Genomic DNA, 21,305 nt, shown 5'->3' on the forward strand with positions numbered 1-21,305 from the left:
TTTCAGACAGTACCCACATATTGCTTCCCTGCCCCTCCCCTCCTCTTCCTCCTCTCTTCCCCTCCTCTCTTCCTGCTCTCTTCCTCCTCCCTTCCCCTCCTCTCCACTACAATCAGTCTGAAGAAGGGTCACGGCCCAAAACGTCCACTATCCGTGGTTTCCACAGATGCTGCCTGACCTGTTGAGTTACTTCAGTACTTTGTGCTTTTTTTAAAAATTGGAAAGCTTAAAAGCTTCTAGATTATCCAGACCTCTGAAATGTCAACAATTTAAACACCTTGCTGAGGCTTGCGTTGGGTCTGTGAAATAACAAATGAGTTGACCAGACTGGAGTTAAATAAAAAACAACAATATACCATTTCTGGGCAATGGTGTCAAGTTCCTGACCGGTTTTGAACAGAAACTGTGTCGTTCACAGCTTTACGTTCAGAAATGTCAAATTTGTTGAAATCTTGGCCTTCAGTTTTGCAGTTGCATTAATTGAAATCCATGGCTTCAATGTACTTACAATATTAAAGGTACAAAATCAGTGGTTGGTGTATAACCCTTTAAACACTATGATTTTACTATTGTCTAATTAATTAGCTGCCTCCAATATTCTTTTTGCATCATGCTTTGTTAAATGGATTAAATTATTTAAAAAGCTTTCTTATTTTAATCCCACATTTGCTTTAATGCTTTTGAGCAATTTATTTGACTATCTCTACCCGATTTGTTTTGCACTTTTAATAAATAAGTTTAACTTAAAGAATAATACTCACAATACTAATAATTTAACCAGTTAATGATGGTCAATGTATGTCTCGACCCTTTAAATTTGTCTTATTTAAGCATATTTTTATTTGTGACAAATTGTGCCTCTAATGTTTAGCACCAAAAAGATTATAACTAGCGCAGAGAAGTGCAGGCTCGGTGATAGCTTCTCCCAACACCTGCACTCAGTTCGCAGTAACCAACCTGATCTCCCGGTGGCTCAGCACTTCAACTCCCCCTTCCATTCCAAATCCAACCTCTCTGTCCTGGGCCTCCTCCATGGCCAGAGTGAGGCCTAGCACAAATTAATGGAGCAGCACCTCGTATTTCGCTTGCGTAGTTTACACCCCAGCGGTATGATTGGAATGAATGAATGAATGAATCTCTTTATTGTCATTGCACATGGTACAACGAAATTTAAATGTCAATCCCACGGTGCAATTCACAAGAGCAATTTTAAATATATAAGAAAAGGTAAAAATATATACATACAAAAAAAATAATAATTAAAAAAAAAATTACAGATAAATAACAATAGCAGCTGAGGTAGAACCATTCAGTTGAATGTGAGTGTTATTTCTTATTTTGCATTGTTAAGTTCACGTATGGCTATGGGGTATAAGCTGTCTCCGAGTCTGTTTGTGCGAGTTTTGAAAGACCTGTACCATCTGCCAGAGGGCAGCAGGTGGAACAGGTTGTGTCCAGGGTGGGAAGGGTCCTTCAGGATGTTGGCTGCCCTGCCAAGGCAGCGAGAGCTGAAGATGTCCTTCAGAGAAGGCAGTGGGCAGCCAGTGATTTTTTGTGCGGTGTTGAAGACCCTTTGAAGGGCTCTCCTGTCCGCTGCAGAGCAGCTGGCATATCATGTGGTTATACAGTACGCCAGCACACTCTCGATGGAGCAGCGGTAGAAGGACACCAGCAGCTTCTCCTCCAGGTTGTTTTTCCTGAGGATCCTCAGAAAGTAGTCGCTGCTGGGCCTTCTTGACTGCTGTGGTGGTATTTGTAGTCCAGGAGAGATCCTCCGTAATTTGTGTGCCCAGGAATCTGAAGTCTGAGACCCTTTCCACACAGTCCCCATTGATGAATAGGGGTTTGGGGGTTGCACTGTTCTTACGGAAGTCTATGATTGGATTGACTTCTCTAATTTCAGATATCCCTTGCTTTCTCCCTCCTTCCCCGCTTTCTCACAAACCTACTGTCTCCGCCTCTTCCTTTCTTTCCCCCCTCCCCCGCCATCAGTCTGAAGCAAAGATCCTATAGCAAGCAAGATAGATCACAACGAAAAAAAACGTAGTACGGTCATGGGCAGATTCATGGGTAATTTTAGGCCCCATTTCCGTAACCAGTTTCCGTTTCCGCACCGATGATCCCATAGGATACTAGTGCGGAGACGGAAGCCGGTTACGGAAACATCCTCGTAAAAATAAAAGTTGTTTGGGAAAAATCTTCTCCTCATTTTCAGAATTACAATTTATTAACACAAATTGTTCCCCCGCAACGCTGATTACACTGCAGGTCGGTTCGGGTTACTGAAATGGATGGAAAAAAAAGGCCCACGTTCCGCTCCGTTGCATACTACACGTCAGCCCATTGCATTTAGAAGGAGTGGTCTATCTTGCTTGTTATAGGATCTTTGTTCTGAAGAAGTGTCTCGACCCGAAACGTCACCTATTTCTTCTCTCCGTAGATGCTGCCTCACCCACACCGAGTTCCTCCAGCATTTTTCTCTACCTTCAATTTTTTCAGCATCTGCAGTTCTTTCTTAAACGTGACTAGTGTCATAATCTTTGCATTCAAATTTTTGCAAACAATTGTTTAACTCTGCTACAACCTTTTTGATTGTCAAATCCAAAGCATTCTTCTGGAAAACAGTCCAGTAATGTATTTTCTGTATAATCGAGCTGTTTTGCTTCTCCTAGTGCATGGGGAAATTATATATCACCTATTACATTTTCAAGCTCAACAGGTTTATCAAGTCTCCATACCTAGAACAGATTAAACTTTAGACTTGAGCGATACAGTCCGGAAACAGGCCCTTCGGCCCACCGAATCCATGCCAACCAACGATCATCTTGTACACTAACACAATCCTACACACTCAGGACAATTTACAATTTTACCAAATCCTATTACCCTACAAACCTGTACATCTTTGGAGTGTTGGAGGAAACCGGAGCACCCAGAGAAAACCCACACGTCACACGGAGAACATACAGACTCCGTACAGACAGCACCCATGGTCAGGATCAAACCAGGGTCTAAGGAGCTGAAAGGCAGCAACTCTACCGCTGTGCCACCGTGCCTCCCTAGTTATGCAGAGAATAGACGGATATGGATTTGACAATAGATGCAGGAGTAGGCTATTCACCCCTGCGAGCCAGCACTGCCATTCACTGTGATCATGGCTGATCATGCACAATCAGTACCCCGTTCCTGCCTTCTCCCCATATCCCTTGACTCCTCTATCTTTAAGAGTTCTATCTAACCCTCTCTTGAAAGCATCCAGAGAATTGGCCTCCACTGCCTTGGTGAGGCAGAGAATTCCACAGATTCACAACTCAAAGTGTGAAAAAGTGTTTCCTCTTCTCCGTTCCTCATCTCTTATCAGGCAGGTAAGAGTCAGTCCTGTTTGGCATTGACATTGTGGGCCGAAGGGCCTGTTCCTGTGCTGCACTGTTCTGTGTTCTATGTATTACACTGGGAGGTGTGGAATACAAATTAAAAACAAACTTTACAAGGTAGCTATTCATTCGTTTGTACCTGTGCCAGATATTTTGAAGGAATTATGTGATTAGCTATTCCCCTGCTTTTACCTATAGCTGCAATATTTTCTTTTGAAAGTTTAATATATCAATTTCCTTTTATCATCCCTAGGTATTATTAGCCTCAGATGTTCATTCTTGTATGTTCCGAATTTAGCCCTGCCATTGCATTGGCTGCTTATTCTTCTTAAACCTGTTGTTCGGCTTTTCGGCAGAAATGATGTTACTCTTCTCCGTCGGTATGAAGCTATTTTATTTCTGACCTAACTAAGCCCATCTCCATTTTCAATTGTCCCTTTCTCTTTTGTTTAAAAGTTATTTCCATCATCTAATGTAAGTGTAGCCCACACACACTGCTGACCCAATACATGCACCCGTTTAATATTGTATATTGATACATAAACCCCCTAAACATTTAATAGGAATCTGAGGGTGGTGGGGGGGGTATGGAGCAAGCTGCCAGAGGAAGTAATAGAGGCAGGTTCTGTCACAATATTTAGGAAACAGTTAGACAGGTACATGGATAGGACAGGTTTGGAGGGGTATGGACCAAACGCTGGCAGGTGGGACTAGTGTAGCTGGGACATGTTGGCCGGCGTGGGCAAGTTGGGCAGAAGGGCTGTTTCTCCACTGTATCACTCTATGACTGAATGCATGTTTAGGGTAAAACAAATCTTTGTTTTCGGGAATTCCACTTCCTGAAAACTATGGCCAACATATTAAGCGAGATTATAATCACAGAATGCAAGTGCTTCTCGGGGAGCGAGGCCCTTCTCAATGCCACAGGTGGCGTTCCCAAAAACTACAAATCCCAAAATGAATTGCCACCGACTGCCGCACATGTGAACCAGCTGAACGCCCCCGATCAGGATTTAAATAACAAGCGCTTTCCGCCATCGGGACAACACTTAGTGCAAAGCCGGGGATGCTGTCTGGGGTGTGGGATTAGCAAGTACCTGTCAAGACAGCGCGCTGACACCCGACAACAACCACAGCGATAAACTCCGCTCCCAGGCCCTGACGATGGCAAAGTCCCTGCTGCCGGGTTGCACACACACACACACCTGCCTGGCGGCCAATGCAGCTCGGCGTCCCCCGGTGCGGCTGTGTCTGCAAGCGAGGAGGGATCCGAGCGAGTCGTCCACGTTCACCTTTGCGAGGTCATGCTGTGTGCAGTTGTGCCGGGGGGAGGGTTGTAGACGGACTGCGCTGTGCCACAACACTCTCGCATCACGCACAACCTCACGCCGATTGTGCGCAGAGCCGCACGTCAGCGCGGCCACACCACCAGCGGAGTTTGCGCTGCTTGTGTCCCCCTGTCCTTCAATCACACACACACACCCGGCACAGCCTACATTGCACTTTGCTCTGCTTCTGTCCCAGCCCCGGGTAACCCCTCCCTCAGTCCACTCACACACTCACTCAGCGCAGGCGGCAGCGGACTTTGCGTTGCTTCACCCTGTCCCACGCAGTCCCGCAGGGGAGTTTGCTCTGTCCCACCACCAGCCCACCTCAGCGCAGGCGAACGCACAACCTGCCTGAACGCAAACATGCACGGGTGGGAACAACCCTCTTAAAGATAGTCAGTGCCGTCGAAAAGTTAGCAAGGGCAGCTTCCCCCGAATTCATGTGCCTCCTGCAAATAAAGAAAATTAACACATTTACAAAGTGCCAGCGGATTTTTGAGCTGGAGTCAAGAGTGTCTTATTGTCATCGGTCCCAGATAGAACAATGAGATTCCAACCTGGAGTAGCACAACATTGTATTGTATTGTATTGTATTCAAATTTATTGTCATTGTCTCAATTTGAGACAACGAAATGAATTTCCCTTACAGGCAGTATCATTAAAAAAAATCACACAAAAAATAAATAAATAATAAATAAATAATAAAACATATTAAAAATAAAATTGAAATTGAATTAAAAAAAAGCACAAACACAGAAAGAATATGTCAACAGAATATGTAAACATGGTACACTGTAAACAATGTCATAAACGAGTGGAAAAAACAGTCCAGTGGATGTGTGTATATACACATACTCACAAATACGTACATGTTCCAAGACTATTTATTACAGGTACAGAAATTACAGGTTCACCCGTCGATTTACAAAACTGGTTTAGCCGGCAAGAATTTCGTTACTCTCAAATATTGACAACCAAAACCAACATGAAAATCGAATTTGGTCCCTTGTCTCCTCCAGCCTGTTCTGCCAGTCAACAAGGCCGACCTTCAGTTCACACACCATTATCACCTATTTTCATATCTCTGGATTCTACCACTAGCCAGAAATATATCTACTGTATTTCTGTTTTAATGCAATCACTAACTAGGGCTCTTCAACCTTCCCAGAAAAACATTTCCAAAGATTCTCCACCCTTTGAAGAAATGTTCTCCCATCTCAGTCTTAAATGAAGGGCCTGTTAAAACAGTGACCAATGGTTTTGGACTTCTTAGCTGAGAAATCACCCTTCCTTCATCTAATCATCACCATAATCATACTTTTATTACTCTAACTTCTACAGGTTGAGTGGTCACAACAATGGAACATGCAGTTCAACCCTTCCAAATGTGAAACTATGCATGTCACCAGAAAGAGGAATCCAGGCGAAACATCTTACAATATACTTGATGCCACCCTTGAAGAATCCAAACAAAGCAAGTATCTTGGCATCAAATTGCAGAATGATCTGCGTTGGAATGGTCAGACTCATCATGCAACGGTGAAAGCAACAGGTGTCCTAAACTTTCTGAGGCGCAACTTTCATCATTGTTCAACTTCTGTCAAGGAGAAGCTATACTTCACCCTCGTTAGACCTCATTTGGACAATGCAGTTGCAGCAAGGGACCCATACACAAATAAAAACATTTCTTCCATCGAACGTGTCCAAAGACAGGCAGCTCGATTTGTTACTAACACCTATGAGAGAGAAGCGAGTGTCACTAAACTTCTGAATTCTCTGGGGTGGAACCCTCTCCAAGACAGACGTGAAGCTCACCGTTTGACCTGTTTTTACAAAATGTTAAATGTTCAGCTCGACATAGACTACAAGACCTACACCAAACCCAAACCAATTAGGAGCAGACGAGGGCATTCGATCCAATTTGTGATCCCAGCTACAAAGACAGATGTGTACAGCAATTCGTTCTTCCCCCGCACAATTAAAGCATGGAATAATCTCCACCCAACTATAGTTACTCAACCAGATGCAACTAAATTTAAAGTAGCTCTTTCTTCCCAATAACCCTTTCTGGCTTAAGCCCTCCCTTCACCACCTCCAGTTTAAATTCCATTTGGAATATTTTGGAGGACCAAGAACCAAGGTGCACAGTAGAGAGCATGCTGACCGGTTGCATCGTGGCTTGGTTCGGCAACTTAAGCGCCCTGGAGAGGAAAAGACTTCAAAAAGTAGTAAACACTGCCCAGTCCATCATCGGCTCTGACCTTACTTCCATCGAGGGGATTTATCGCAGTCGCTGCCTCAAAAAGGCTGGCAGTATCATCAAGAACCCACACCATCCTGGCCACACACACATCTCTCTGCTACCTTCAGGTAGAAGGTACAAGAGCCTGAGGACTGCAATAACCAGGTTCAGGAATAGCTACTTCCCCACAGCCATCAGGCTATTAAACCTGGCTCGGACAAAACTCTGATTATTAATAACCCATTATCTGTTATTTGCACTTGATCAGTTTATTTATTCATGTGTGTATATATTTATATTATGGTATATGGACACACTGATCTGTTTTGTAGTAAATGCCTACTATGTTCTGTGTGCTGAAGCAAAGCAAGAATTTCATTGTCCTATCAGGGACACATGACAATAAACTCACTTGAACTTGAACTATTAGCCAAGTATGCTTTGTAACATCGAGGAATTTCATTCACCGTACAGTCATGCCAATAAAAGGCAACTAGACACACTAAATACATTTTAACATGAACATCCACCACAGTGACTCCTCCACATTCCTCACTGTGATGGAAAGCGAAAAAAAAGTTCAATCTCTTTCTTTCTTTGTCCTCCCACAGTCGGGAGCCTCGAGCCTTCAGTTGACAGGACGATCTTGGCTCCTGTAGCCGGCGGCGTTCGGGCACGCTGCTTCAGGGCGATCAAGCTCCTGCATCGAGGGGGGGAAGCTCAGCTCCCCCACGCCGAGCGATCCGACTCCGGGTCGGGGCTGGTCAAACATTCTGCGTCGTTTGGATCTCCCCACATCTACGGTCTCTACCCGAGACTGCGAGCAGGCCGTGGTTGGAGCAAGGGATCAGCTTAGATGGTAAGTCCATGTCCTCGTGGGGGGGCTCAAAGTCAGTCCCAAGCAAGGCCTCCAGCTCCACGATGTTAGGCTGCAGAGCGACCGGAGATACGTTCTGGAAAACAATCGCATCTCCGGCAAGATAAGAGGTTTTTTTAAAGTTTCCCCCGACCTCCTCCCCACCCACTACATAAAACAAACCAGTGAACATTAAAACAAACTTTTAAAGTACACTAAAAAAAACAAAAAAAAAACACAAAAAGACAGACTGTTGGCGGGGCTGCCATCATCGGCGCCCCCTGGTGATATGTATCTATCTATCCCATATGCCCTGAAGAGCCCTGTAATAATTGTGAATATAGATACAGAAAGCTGGAGTACCACAGTGGGACAGGCAGCATCTCTGGAGAAAAGGAATAGGTGATGTTTTGGGTTGAGACCCTTCTTCTGGCTGAAAATCAGGGGAAAGGGAAACGAGAGATATAGATAGTGATATAGAACAAATCAATGAAAGATATGCCAGAAAGTAATATTGATCAAGGAAACATCCTGTGGGCGAGGTGAAAACAAGTTACAATGAGACTCAACAAGGCAAATTTGAAGATTTGGGTGGGGGAGGGACGGAGAGAGAGGGGATGCATCTGTAAGAATTGTGTATGGTACACTTCCCATTCTTAACCTTAGAGATTAGAGGCAACTCATTCTCTCTTCATACAATAGAGAGTTTTTAATAAAAAACATATGCGGGAGATTAGCTAAAAATGCCAATGTAATTAAGGATAACGTACGTGGTATATTCAAGGGATTGAGTGCTGATTAACATTTAGAAAACAAGGAGTAGAAATACATTAAAATGTCTAGTGAGATATAGCCGAGTCAGTGTTTTGGTCCAAGTGATTCACAACTGATCAACAATTGGGCTGATGGGACCAAATCTAACGTTTCCAGGTTTGCTGACAACACAAACTAAGTGAGAGTGCGAGCAGTGATGAGAAATAAGCTTCAAGGGGGTTTGGGTGAGCTAAATTAGTGGGTAACAATATGGTAAATTAAATACAGTGTCAGAAAGACTCAAAGTTCAATTGTCATATGGATTGGAACAATGACATTCTCACTTAAATGAAAACAATTGCTGAGAATATTTTTTTTTCCATGGTAAGAGATAAGAAAATGTTGATGCTGAAAATAATCTTGGTATCCTTGTACTCAAATTACTGAAAGATAGCATGCAGGTATGACAAGTTAACCTTCACTGCTGAGATTCTAGCAGTTTCTCAATATACCTTATCTGCTGGTTCCTCATCAATGCTAGATGTTGCATCTAATGAACCTATAGAGCTGCAGCAGTAAGTATTTCATTGCTCCGTTTGTATCTGGTGCGTATGACAAATAAGCACATAAAATCATGTGATAGGAGTAGAATTAGGCCATTCGGCCCATCAAATCTACTCCGCTATTCAATCACGGCTGATATCTCTCCCTCCTAACCCCATTCTTCTGTCTTCTCCCTATAACCACTTGACATCTCTTGAGATACATTCTAAAAGAACACCAATAGATTAGTCAATATGATTTCCCTTTTATAAATCCATGTTGACTGCTCAATCACATTAAATTTTCTTAAACCGCCTTATAGGATCCTTCCATATAGATTCCAACATTTTCTTCACTACTTATGTTAGGTTAACTAATTGGTAATTCACCATTTTCTTTCTCCCTCCTTTCTTAAATAGTAAGACATAAACATGCTCCACTGTGCACAAACTATTCCAAAATCAACAGAAAATTGGAAAATGATAACCAGAGTGCTGACTATATCTACGACCACCTCTTTCAAAGATGAGTTGTAGATCATCAGGTTACTGGGATTTATCACTTTTCAAGCTCATTAAGTTCTCCAGAAGTATTTCTTTACTAATACTAAATTCTTTAAATTTCTCATGTTCTGGACTTTGTGTTCTCTTGTTTTTCTGAGTTCTTCTGTGTGTCTCTTTCTACGAAGACAGGCATATTATTTGGTTTGCCATTCAAAATTCATCAATCTCTGTCTGTAAGGAACCCACATTTGCTCTTGCTAGTCTTTTTCTTTTTATGTACTTTACAGTCTGCATTTATCCTTTGTTTTCCTATACTCTGGAGAGCCTGCTCCATCAACCAGACCGTGTGGTCTCGATTCCAACCACGTTCTGGATGAAAACAAAATCATATGCACATTCTAAGAATAAGTTCTCTGCATTTATAGTATTACTTTGACTGGCCCAGTCTGTATATATTTTTAAAGTCCCACATTATTACCACAATATCCTATTTACATGCATCGCTAATTTCCTCATTTAATTGTGACCAACATCACAAGTTATAGTGTTTAAGAAGGAACTGCAGCTGGTGGGAAATCGAAGGTAGACAAAAATGCTGGTAGAAATCAGCGGGTGCAGCAGCATCGATGGAGCAAAGGAAATAGGCAACGTTTCGGGCCAAAGAAGGGTTGAAGAAGGGTTTTGGCCTGAAACGTTGCCTATTTCCTGCCCGAAATGTTGCCTATTTCCTTCGCGCCATAGATGCTGCTGCACCCGCTGAGTTTCCCCAGCATTTTTGTCTACCTCGCAAGTTATGGTAGAAGGTAGATAAAAATGCTGGAGAAACTCAGCGCGTGAGGCAGCATCTATGGTACAAAGGAATTGGTGACATTTCGGGTCGAGACCCTATCACAAGTTATAATCACTTGTTATAGTGATTGGCATGATATATGTTTCACTCAGGACGGTCGGTCAGTCTCACTGAAGTCAGCATTCACACAACATAATTCAAACCAGTTCCATGACCGCATCAAATGAACTCAGAAAGAACCTTTCATTTAACTCCTACTATAACTTAGCTTTTCAAGAATCTAAAACACTGCACCAATGCATAATTTCCACTGGACTCTGAATAAATAGCAATGCCAAGGGGGTTGATAGGGGGCAGTGGTAACTGGTTACCAATACATTCTTGTTAATTTTATGATTGTATAAACTAAGACACACTGCAATTGTTTGGCCGATAATGTATGTAGTTCAATACAGAAAGTGAAATTAACATCTGCACTTCACACTATCCATCTACATATGGGGTAGGAATTCATGCCTAGTTGCTCTTCACATGTTAAAAAGCCCATTTTAATTACCCACTTTCACAATTTAGTTGCCTTGAATTACAACTGTCATACTCTTTCTTGTTTGCTCATAGTTAAATTGTCCGCAGGTCTAATCTGTATTTGTGTCTAATTATTTGTTACTAATTATTTTCATGCATTATTGAAGGTGGTAGAAATACACAGTTCCTTTCATTCTGTTACATTAATAAAATACATCACTAATATACAAGCGATGCACAGAAGGTATTAAAATGGATGAATAGCAGCAGCCTGATATTATTTTGATATTGCATGCCTACGAAATAGAACCTGCAAAATTTCGGAAGTGAATCAATAATTTATTTTTATAATTTACCACTTCCTGTGAGAGAATATCTAACTAGTCAAGCAATATCATTGTTCCTGCATCTCTAATTTAAAATGTTTGACCCCTGAGTGGAAATAACGGCGGAAAATGGTGTTTTCATTATTTACTAAAGTTTGTTGAATCCATTCATTCAGCAATCAAAATCACTGAAATACCAGTTAGAATGCGAACCGTGATTCAGGCAAATGACAAGTTCCTTTCGAATGAAACAAATGCAAATGAGAGGAACATGCTGTCATTTAAAGTATTGTATTGTATATCTTTATTGTCATTTCCTGAGTATTCACATACCCAGAGGAAACAAAAAAACGTTGCTCAACCAGTGTCCATTCAGTGTGCATTAGAAATAAATGGAAATAAAATACATGTATCATGAACAAATTTAACACTCTACTAAACATTCAACAGGCGTTCCGATCGGCAGCGGCACAACAGTGGCTCTGCTGCAGTGTGTCCAGGTTGGTGGTTGGTGCGCGATACTTTGGCAGGGGGCAAAGTCCGTTTAGCAGTCTTATAGCCTGTGGGAAGAAGCTGAGGAGCATCCTGCTGGTTTTGCAGCTAATGCTTCTGTACCTCTTCCCAGATGGCAGGATGGAGAAAATGTCATGCGATGGGTGGTAGGGGTCTTTGATGATGGAGATGGCTCTGCTGATACATCTCTTCCTGTATATGTCCAGCAGGAAAGGGAGTGGAGCACCAATAATCCTGCTGGCGGTCTTCACAATCCTGTCTAGTTGGTGCCGTTCGTACGCCTTGCAGCTCCCGAACCAGGAAGTGATGCCATAGGTCAATGTGCTCTCGACAGTCCCCCTATAAAAAGTCCGTAGGTGTGTAGTGGGGAGACCTGCTTTACGTAGTCTTCGGAGAGGGTGTAGTCGCTGCTGGGCTCTCTTGACCAGTGCTGTGGTGTTGGCCGTGGACGTCAGGTCATCAGACAGATGTAGTCCTAGGAACTTCACGCTGCTGACCCTTTCCACATCAGCTCCGTCGATGTGCAGAGGTGTATGGTGTTGTTTCCCCGCCCTCCTGAAGTCAACCACCATCTCCTTAGTTTTTCCCACGTTAAGAATGAGGTTGTGGGATTTGCACCAACCTGTGAGCAGCTCCACCTCCATCCTGTACGCCGATTCATCATTGTCACTGATGAGACCCACCACTGTTGTGTCATCAGCGAACTTGTTGATGAAGTTGTTGTTCAGTCTAGCAGTACAGTCGTGTGTCAGCAGACTAAACAGCAGGGGGCTTAGGACACAGCCTTGGGGTGAGCCAGTGCTCACGGCTATGGTTTTTGATGTCATAGTCATAGATCTGTAAAGAATGGTAACAAACGCTTCAGCCGTGCCAAGCACGGTGGCATTCTCATTGACATTGACATTCTGTCCAAATGTCTTTCAAATTTGTAATTGTATCTCATTCTATAGCTTAAAGATAGACACAAAAAGCTGGAGTAACTCAGCGGGTCAGACGGCATCTCTAGTGAGAAGGAATAGGTCTGAAGAAGGGTCTCGACCCAAAACATCACCTATTTCTTTTCTCCAGTGATGCTTTTTGACCCGCTGAGTTACTCCAGCTTTCTGTATCAGTCTTTGGTTTAGTTCCTTTCTACACTATAGCTTAAAGGCAGGTTATGCTGCTGCAAGTAAGAATGTAAGTGTTCCATTGTCAGTACATATGACAATTAAACACTCTTTACTCTTCCTCTGCCAGCTTATTTGAGATACGGACTAACTTCTAAGTGAAAAAGCTGCCCTGAGGTCCCTTGTAAATCACTCCCCTCTCACTGTAAGCTTATGCTGGCCAGTTTTATAATAGTCAACCTGGGAAAAAGACTGAGCATTCACTTTATACATGCCCCTCGTGATCTTGTACACCTTAATATGGTCATCCCTCAGCCTCCCGTGCTTCCAAGAAAAGTCACAACCTATTCAACCTCTCTGCATAACTCAAACCCTCAATCCCAGGTGACACCCTGGTAAATCTCTTCTGCACTCTTTTCAACTTTATTACTTCCTTCCTATAGCTGGGCATCCAGAACAGTACATGGTGCTCCAAGTGTATTCTCACCAATGAAGTGGTGTTTTTTAGGCTTAGAGATACAGCTTAGAGATGCAGATACAGGCCCACACAATAGCGATCCCCACACATTAACACGATCCTCCACAAACTAAGAACAATTGGCACTTATACCAAGCCAATTGACCTACGTACCTGTACGTCTTTGGAGTGTTGGAGGAAACCGAAGATCTCAGAGAAAACCCGCGTAGTCACGGGGAGAACGTACATACACTCCGTACAGACATTGCCCGTAGTCGGGATTGAATCCGAATCTCCGGTGCTGCAAGCGCTGTAAAGCAGCAACTCTGCCGCTGCGCCACCGTGCCGCTCCTGGTGTTGGGATGCTGTATCCATTCCAGCTAAGAAGACACAGGAGGTGAGAGGGTGTGCATACTCCACAAATGACTACATAGATGTCTGTGTTGGGAGAATGTGTACACTCCATACACGAATACACAGGGGTGGCATTGGGAGGGTGAGTACTCTCTAGAGGCAAATACACAGGGACCATGTTGGGAGTGTGTACTCTCCAGACGCAAGTAGAAAGTGCATGGTGTTGGGAGGGTGTACACACTACAGACACGTGTACGCAGGGGGCTGTGTGTACAGTTCAGACATGTACACACAATGATCAGTGCTGGAGGTGTGATGAATAATCTTCAGATACAAGTACACAGCAGCGATGTTGGAAGGGTTTGTACATTACTGACACAAGCACACAGAAGGTTCTACAAGTGAATAAGCGTCTGACGGCAGAGAAGATTTGAACAAGTTGAAAATAATAGCATTAATAGAGCATTTCTAAACAATAATTAGAAAGCAGAACTTTAAAACATGTTATAGAGCAAAAGAATAATAATTCTTCAGCCCAAATTGGTCATGCTGACCAAGATGCATCACACTTGTTAGTCCCATTTGCCTGCATTTTGCCCATATCCCAAGGAATCTTTCCGATCCATGTACATGTTCCTCCACATCTTTTAAATGTTGTCATCATACTTATCTCAACTACTTTCTCTGGCAGCTCATTTCACATACACCAATATCATTGGGTACGTTGGGTACAACCACTACCGTACATGAGGCTGCTAAAGAAGATGAGAGCCCACGGTATCAGAGGGAAGATAGGCCCTGCAGCTGCCTGAGTTTACCTGGATTAGGTGTGTTCCAGTACATCCAGCATGTCGACTGGACTTTGGACATTTTCTTTGTGAAAGTGGTGCCAAAATATGGCAACTTGTTCACTTGTAAACTATGCAAAAAGAATTTCACTGTGCAGTACATATGTGACAATATAGAACCATTGAAAAAAAAAAAGCATGGATAGCAGGTTAGCTGGATGGCAAAACGCAATGAGTGGCAACAAAGAGGCCTTTTTTCGGCTGCCATTGACTGGTAGTGCTCTGCAGGGGTTGGTGTTGTGGCAGCAACTCTTCACGTTGTATATCAATGATTTGGACGATGGGGAATGAAGGCTTTGTGGCCAAACTTGCAGATGATACGAAAAAAGCTGGAAAGGCAAATAGTGCAGAGAAAGTTCGGACTGCAGAAGGACATAGATAGGTTGAGAGAGTGGGCAAAGAAATGGCAGGTGGAATACAGCGTAGGAAAGTATGGAGTCATGCATTTTGGTAGTGGGGATAAAGATATAGATTATTTTCTAAATGGGATGATAATTTAGAAATGAGAGGTACAAAGGGACTAGGGATGGTGCAGGATTCCCAAAAAGTTATTTTGCAAGTGGAATTGGTTATAAGGAAGGCAATGGCAGTGCTAGGGTTTATTTCAATAGGGCTAGAATACAAAAACAGGGATGTAATGCTAAGACTTTATAAGGCACTGGTCAGATCACATTTGGAGCATTTGGAGTATTGTGAACAGTTTTTGGCCCCATATCTGAGGAAGGATATGCTGGCATTGGAGAAGGTCCAGAGGAGGTTTATGAGAATGATTCCAGGAAAAGTTGGGTTAACATATGATGAGTGTTTGATGGCATTGGGCCAGTACTCGCTGGAGTTTCGAAGGATAAGGAGGGACCTAATTGAAACTTACCAAATAGTGAAAGGCCTGGGTAGAGTGGATGTGGTGAGGATGTTTCCATTAGTGGGAAAGTCTGGGGCCAGTGGCCATAGCCTCATAATAAAAGGATGTATTTTTAGAATATAAATGAGGAGAAATTTCTTTAGTCAGAGGGTGGTAAATCTGTGGAATTCATTGCACAAAGGCTGTGGAGGCCAAGTCTATGGATATTTTGGCAAAGATTGACAGATTCTTGATTAGTATCATGGCCGTCCGAAGGGGGGTGCAGAGGGTGCGAACGCACCCCCCTTTTCTCCCCCTAGAGTAATAAAAAAATCGCGCCGCCACCCCCCACCGCCGTTCAGGCCCGCCCGCACCCCCCCCCCCGTAAAATGACTTACTGCACACACAAGTCTTTTTACTGTAACTGTTTATTAAACTGAGACTTTACACTAAGCTGTAGCTGTCCGTGGTCATCACTGGAGCTAGAGAGCGAGCTAGAGGTGGGGACACTACAATTATACTGGAGACAATGGGGAGTGGTTAGTAGTGGGGAGGTCACTATGGTTAAGGGAACATGCACTGATCTACATCCTTCCTCTTCGAAATAAAAGCATGGCAGGTAATATGCAGAGTGACCACGGCTCATACGCTGCGAACACAAACCGCACCGGCAACAGTATAAAACTATGCGAACTCCCCGTAGCGGACAGGCGGCTTGACCAGCCGGCCAGAGCAGGTGCGTAAACCGCCCTCCTCCTCTTCGTCGGGAACAGAAGGGACAGCAGCCGGGGCATCGGCAGGAGAGGCGGGCGGTGGACGGAGGGGAGATCGCGGGGCTCCGGGCGGGGAAACCGGTTTGGAAGGTGAGGCAGGTTTGACGGGCGAGGCAGGCTTGACAGGCGAGGCAGGGGAACGGGGCTTCGGCGACCGGGGGATCGACAGTTGTGAGGGTAGGGTGCGCGGCATGCGAGGTGTCGTCGGGGCTGGCGGGGCAACGGGAGTGCGAGATGGAATGGGGGGGTGAGAAGGATCCGCGGGAGGCGGAGTGGGCTCGTTCACGAGCAGCAGGTGCTGGCGGGAGCGACGGTAGATAGCCCCCTCGTAGTCGACGAAGTATGAACGCGGTGAACCGGCGTCACCGACCTCCGCGGATCAGGCCCGCCCCCCTCCCCCGCTCAGCCCCGCCGTTCAGGCCCGCCTGCACCCCCGCTGGTGAGATCGCAGAATAAAGGTTTTTGAGGAGTAAACTCATCATGAAGAAAAAGATACCAGAATTTTATTTCCATTATGACATGGATCTTTGAAAAATCAAGTTGCTCAGTTGAGATGCAGAGAAAGTTTTCACTGGTAGAGTTAACTCGGACGATGAATGCCTGAAACAGTTATGCATCAACTGCTTATCCGTATTTTCTTTGCACAAAAGATATTGGATTTTGCAATTGAAACAAATTATGCAACAATGACAAAATGTCACACACAACCCCAATATGGAAATAACCTTCCTTCGAGATTACTGGAATTCCCCATTAATAAAATAGACTACAACAATGCAAGGTTGTGGTCACTCAACAAGCATATGGATGGACAAATATATGCTGGCTTTGGCCACATTGCATAAGTAAATAAAAAAGTGTTGGCATTACATTGTCTGGAACCCATCCAGAAACTTTTGAGAAAGAGATTAAGCAACTAGCTTGTGCAAGTCGATTGCGAATGTCTTTGTTTCTCTTATGCCTTCAACATTCTGCTTGTTGTCATGAATCTTTCTGGTTTGTAGCGATGTGAGTGTCTGTGGATCTACTCCAGCTGGTCTACCAGTGTCAGTCAGGAGAAATGCTCCAGACTTCCATGAAGGCCATTGGACACAGTGATCCCTCCTCCTGCATTTGACACCAACATATAGAATCATCTCTTCTGAGACTAAAGGAATGACTGCTATTTCCCCTTAGAGCTTCCTAGCCAGCGTCACCCCATTGGAAACAACACCAACTGAAGCTCGTCTCCAGATGTGGATGGACAGACTAGTCACTGTCCCTATTTCCACCAAGATGGGCATACCGGCAGCAGAGTGCTTACCACCAGGTGCTAATGAACACTGGTTGAACTGGAGATGTCTCAACTGTCTGCGAACCGGGGTCAGGCAGTCAAGAGTGACAATGCACAAATGGGGCTACATCGCGGGTACAACAACCTGTGACTGTAGCACACAGACCCAGACAATGCAACACCTACTACAATGCCCATTACTGGATAATCCATGTTCTACTGCAGACCTTGCACTTAAAACTCCAATAGCGCAACGATGTGTGCAGCAGTGGCGAGCCACTATATAGCATAAGGACATGAAAGAAGAAGACTGCTGCAATTCTGCAACTGCATTAAGCTGCCTGTACGCATCTAAGCCAGGTTGAGATTTATCAACTTTAATCCCCGTGGAATTGGAATTGTCTATTTAAAATTGCTGCAGACGTTCTGTCATTGAACATATTGAGCACAGGGATCCATTTATCTTAGGTATTAAGGGAAGCAAGGAATATACAGTTAGTATGGGGAAGAGTTTCTTAGGTAAATGATTAGCCATGATTACCTTATATGATGAATAGCTCAGTAGCCCAGTTCCTCGTTTTGCTTTTAGTTTCATCTTCTTCAAGCATTATCTGATGCTTATGTGGCAGAGTGTTACCTGGTTATTTATCTGACAATGACTAAATGTTGTGTTGGTTTTGTTGCCTGCAGGAGTGGACAGCATTTACTGTGATGTATATAATCAAAATGAATATTGCATATTCATCAGCAAATATCCCACCCCCTTATGATCTTGAAGGGAAGGATGGAAGGTAGACACAAAATGCTGGAGAAACTCAGCGGGTGAGGCAACATCTACGAAGGGAAGGAATGGGCATTGTTTCGGGTTGAGACCCTTCGTCAGACTAATGTCGGGGGGGGGGGGGCAGGAAAAAGAAAGGAAGAGGCGGAGATAGTAGGCTTTGTGGGAGAGCTGGGAATGGGGAGGGGAAGGAGAGAAAGCAAGGGCTATCTAAAATTCAATTCAAAGTCAATGTTCATACCGCCTGGGTGTACACTACCCACGTGAAATATGAGGTGCTGTTCCTCCAATTTGCGTTAGGCCTCACTCTGGCAATGGAGGAGGCCCACGACAGCAAGTTCAGATTGGGAATGGGAGGGGGAGTTGAAGTGTTGAGCAACCGGGAGATCAGGTTGGTTAATACGAACGGAGTGGAGGTGTTGGGCAAAGCGATCACTGAGCCTGCTCTTCGTCTCGCCGATGTAGAGAAGTTGGCACCTGGAATAGCGGATGCAGTAGATGAGGTTCCATCTACTGCATCCACCTTTGCCTCACCTGGAAAGACTGATTGGGTCCTTGGATGGAGTTGGAAGGATGGTCATTGATGAAACAGATGTTGGTTGCTGGGCCCAGAATAGGATCAGGAGTATCCCCTTAGTGATGTCCCGATTTGAGAGTGATCAGTCACAACCAGCCTGTTTAGTTTAGTTTTAGAGAACAGCGTGGAAACAGGCCCTTCGGCCCACTGAGTCCACATCAACCAGCGATCCCCGCACACTAACACTATCCTACACACACATGGACAATTTACATTTATGCCAAGCAAATTAACCCTACAAACCTGTACGTCTTTGGAAGGTGGGAGAAAACCAAAGATCTCAGAGAAAACCCGCGGTCACAGGGAGAACGTACAAACTCCATACAGACAGCACCCATAGTTGGGATCGAACCAGCGTCTCTGTGCCGCCCTTTATTTTTAATGTCCATTGATTTTAGTTTGACCAGAGCTTCTTCATTTCACACTCCGTCAAATGCTATCTTGATGTCAAGAGCAATCACTTACACCTTTCCTCTGGAATTTTAACACTTTCTTCATGATTAACTTAGCCATGACTGAGATAAGGTGTGGAGAAAAGTGATTGAGTTGACACTCACAAGAATTGGTGAGCAGGTTATCGATTAGTGGCGTTTGAAAACACCGTAGTTAACACCTGCCAACATGTTGCTGATGGTTATGTCGACCCAGTTAGATGGTAATTAGATTTGTTATAGGGCCTCCCAATTTCATTACCCATATTTCTCTGTCCGAAAAAGGGTCTCGACCCAAACATCGGAGCTGTGGCGTTCCAGAGGCAGCGGCGACCCGACCTCGGAGGATCAGCCACGGGCCCGGTGAACGACATCGTCGGGAGCTCACAGGTCACAGGTTGGTGACCTGTTTTTCCGGAGCTCCCGCAACAACAGCTTCTTCCGCTGGACCAGAAGGCGGCAGCTTCGACCACCCCGGGCCACGGAGTTTGAACCGGCCCGTTCGCGGTGCTTGGATTCAGCCGTGGGACTTACTTACTTACCATCACCCGGCGGTGTCACGACATCCGAAGCGTGGATCGCCTCGGAGCAGAGGGTGAACAAGGAAGGAAGAGACAAGGGCTTTAAGATTTTTGCCTTCCATCACAGTGAGGAGGTGCCTGTTGAACTCACTGTGGTGGATGTTAAATTTGTGTTTACTGTGTGTTTTTGTCATTTTTATTATATGTATGACTGCAAGGCAACAACATTTCGTTCAGACCGAAAGGTCAGAATGACAATAAAGGTTACTTTACTTTACTTTACTTTCATGGATTTTCAATGATAGGCCTAGTCTTCTAAGGCTGGTGGGCATCAGAGCCACTATGTTTATGAAAAAAGCCTGAATAAAACTCGTTTGACTAATTTAATTTTCAAATAAAATTATTTGTTTTAAATTATTCAAATAAAACAGGTAAATGTAATACTAGGAGGCCATATTAATAAAGCAAAAAAAAAAATCACTGAGTCAATTGTACTGCCCTCAAGTCTACAATTTTGTATTAAATTGCAAGTATATGGTGTATTCTATCAGGGTCTTTTAAATATGGAGAGAGATTACCTAAAAAGTAAAGGGAGAAATGTTCCACTCAGCTAGAGGCAATTCACAACTAAATTGCTCTCGGGCTAAGCTAGATGAATATGCCACTGCTATCACAGACTTTATCAGCAAGTGTGTGGAGGACTGCATACCAAAGAAGATGATACGTGTGTTTCCCAACCAGAAATGACGGATGAATCTCGGGGTCCACTCCCAGGTGGATTCTAAGCCGGCAACATTCAAATCAAACACTCCTGAGAATTATAACTTTATATAATTATAACAAGAATTATATCTTTGACCTTCGCTGAGGCATTAAGAATCCCAAGAGGAAATTCCATAGATCATGGCAAGGCTTTCACGCTATAAAAGACTACAAAGCGAAGGCATAGAGTATCACTGGTGACAATGGGTCTCTCCCCGATGAACTCAATGCATTCTATCCCACTGTCACACTTACCACACCTCCAGACACTTTCTACACACTCTCCTCCCCTGAGCTATTAGGAGTTACACCTGCATTTAATCTGCTCCCCTAATCTATCACTTGGTATAACTACCTGAGATCATCACCAATTGGGTGCCGACTAATCAGTTCTGCATTATGTCGGTTCCAGGTCTATATGTGTCGGTTCCATCCACATCTGGATTTTGGGTTTTCTTCAGTATTTCTCAGTGAATCTGCATTTGAGTCCTTTCCTTTTTGGGGCCATCTGATAGATTAGTCGGCTCTGCTTTAGAGAGCGGTTGTTGTGATACCGCTCTGCTCATTATCTTCATCCATGACCTCAACGAGAACTTGACGGATGAGTTGAAAGACCATATTCTTGGGACCTGGGCGGATCAGCTGGCAGAGGTATTCACAGATATTTTTAACCTCTGACTACTCCATTCTGAGGTCCCCATCTGTTTAAAAAGACCACTATTATCCCTGTGTCCAAGAAAAGTAAGGTGTCTTGCCTTATTGACTGCCATCCAGTGGCTGTGACATCCACCATCATGAAATGCTTCAAGCCACATCTGATATTGCACT

The 21,305-nt window shown here is 44.0% G+C and overlaps 1 protein-coding gene across 3 annotated transcripts in view; it reads right to left on the bottom strand.

Moving 5' to 3' along the window:
* Nucleotides 1–4,856, bottom strand: part of hdac11 (histone deacetylase 11) — a 120,117-nt gene extending 115,261 nt beyond the window's left edge. The window contains exon 1 of one of the 3 annotated variants that reach the window (XM_055648191.1): nt 4,580–4,856. The gene's annotated coding sequence lies outside the window, so the exon portion shown is untranslated. Of the gene's footprint in view, nt 1–4,471 lie in introns of all 3 variants that reach the window. The other 2 variants (XM_055648189.1, XM_055648192.1) reach the window with 2 other exon arrangements.
* Between the last annotated feature and the right edge of the window lie 16,449 nt (nt 4,857–21,305).

Source organism: Leucoraja erinacea, chromosome 16 (genome assembly GCF_028641065.1).
Source record: "Leucoraja erinacea ecotype New England chromosome 16, Leri_hhj_1, whole genome shotgun sequence".
NCBI lineage: Eukaryota > Metazoa > Chordata > Chondrichthyes > Rajiformes > Rajidae > Leucoraja > Leucoraja erinaceus.